At 33.5% G+C, this 2359-nt stretch overlaps 1 non-coding gene across 1 annotated transcript; it reads right to left on the bottom strand.

Annotated features, from left to right (window-relative positions):
• Positions 1-1846: 1846 nt before the first annotated feature.
• Positions 1847-1919, bottom strand: Trnaa-ugc. The gene has a single exon. It is a non-coding gene; the product is annotated as a tRNA-Ala (tRNA).
• Between the last annotated feature and the right edge of the window lie 440 nt (positions 1920-2359).

Raw genomic sequence — 2359 nt, 5'->3', positions numbered from 1 at the left:
TTGATGATCTGGACCAAGGAGAATATCTATCAGTATTTCTGATTTATGTGCGGTTGTAAAACAAGATATGTTTTTAAATGGCCATGACAAATTGGAACAATGATCCTTGAAGAATCTGTTTTTCAAAAAGGAAAGGCCTCTTTTTAACATTCTAGAAGTCACATGATCATTTTTATTAAACATTCAAACAATATAGAAGTATATGTAGTAGAAAGTGAGAATTTTATATAACCCCAAATCGAGTTATTGATAATGGATATTATTATACATATAAGTAAATACATGGATACATAGACATTTGTCTAAATATATACCACATATGCTGTTCCATATCTCCTTAACAATATTGTGCCATTACCTCTTTCTTTGCCATTACATATGCTCTACCTCATGCCTTTCAAAGACCACGGAATAGTATACCCTAAGGATGTACAATAATTGATTCAGTCATTCCCTGTCAAGATAGCCATGTATCTTGGCTTGTTCTCTTGTTATAACAGAAATGCTGCAACATATAATTCCATGTTTCCTGGCTGCCTTACAATTTCATTTGCACACATATGAAGGTATATCTGTAGGATAAATTTCTAGAATGAGAACTGAGTTATCAAAGAGTATGTGTGCTTAAATTTTGAGGGGGGTACTGGGAATTGAATTCAGGGGCATTCAACCACTGAACCATATTCCTAGCTCCATTTTGTATTTTATTTAGAGATAGGGTCTCACTGAGTTGCTTAGCACCTCGCTTTTTGATGAGGCTGGTTTGATGAGGCAGGAGGCAATCCTCCTGCCTCCGCCTCCCAAGTCGCCAGGATTACAGGCGTATGCCACTGTACCTGGCTTAAATTTTGATATACATTATCTATTGCTCTTCTGAATTGTTGAACAGATTTATATTTCCATCTTCTGTTGAGATTTTTTTGAAGTATGAAATGCATATATTATTGAATAATTTATATTTTTTAAAAAATTATTTCATTCAAGTTTTATCTACATTTAAAAGTTATTCTGACTTTTGTATCTTAAAAGAGACCTTATAGGGTTGTTTTCCTTTAAAAAATCAGGAATTTGAAGCCTCAAATATAAACAATTTCTAAGATTGGGTAAAACGATTTTGAACTCAGGTTATGCACAATTGTGCGATACTGAGTACATAATCTACCAATACACTCTCTTTGACATTTGTTCACCATTGTGCATTTTCTCTTTCTCATTTTTCTTACATCTCACCTGGTAACAAAGGTGATTAATAGTATCTTCTTCATATTTTTATTTTTAAATTTTTTTAATATCTTTATTTTATTTTTATGTGGTGCTGAGGATCAAACCCAGAGCCTCGCACATGCTAGGTGAGTGCTCTACCGCTAAGCCACAATCCCAGCCCTCTCTTGATATTTTTAAATGCTCATCTGGTTAAGTCTTTTTCAAAACAACATGAACTTTCTCTTTTGTTTCATTTTGCTATTCCATGTTTCTTGTTTCTTTGGTTCTCACACATTTTTCTTTTGTTGTATTGCATTTCTCTAAGGACTGAGCCTGGCATTATGATTTTGTTTCTTTTTGTTAATATCACTGACTTTAAAAAAAATCATTATTAACTTTGAAAAGTCATTTTGTTATTATCCCTAAACAAAGCATTTTAGGTGAGGAGGAGTATCTGATTGGAGTCACACATATCTTAGATTGGTTAGTAGTTCTCAGTGGGGAAGCTATTTGTGTTTGGGGTGGGAATATTCATTGTGACAAATAAAAAAAAAATTCCCACTCATTTCCATAGGCCTCTTTTTTAAAAAAAATATTTATTTTTTAGTTGTAATCGAACACAATATCTCTATTTTATTTATTTATGTGGTGCTGGGAATCAAACCCAGGACCTCTCACGTGCAAGGCGAGCACTCTACCGCTGAGCCACAACCCCAGCCCCCATATGCCTCTTAAAGAGAGAACTTCTATGCGGTGTTATAACCAATTTGAAAGAATGGACTGTACTTTTTTCATCATTGATCCTAAGTTTAGAACAATGCCATGCAATTAATAAGAAATCTAAAAATATTATTGGATGAATATAATTTCTTAACCTCTGTGGCAAGGCTTGCTTTGCACACCCCCTACTATAGATAAGATATTTCACATGCTTTGACAGACACATGGGCTGTAAACTCTGCCTGTTGTGCTCTTAGTCATCATTTTATAATGGTTTTAGTGTACATACTGAGAGTGCATATGTTTAACTCATTTATTTGTTGACCCAGCATTTGTATTATTAGGTATTATTGAACAAAAATGCATATAGATTTGCAAAAAGAAACATGTATGAGACTGTTCATAACAATTTTGTTTGTATTAAGCCCAAACTGTA

Source organism: Marmota marmota, unplaced genomic scaffold (assembly GCF_001458135.2).
Source record: "Marmota marmota marmota unplaced genomic scaffold, marMar, whole genome shotgun sequence".
NCBI lineage: Eukaryota > Metazoa > Chordata > Mammalia > Rodentia > Sciuridae > Marmota > Marmota marmota.
This window is presented reverse-complemented; position numbering and strand designations above follow the sequence as displayed.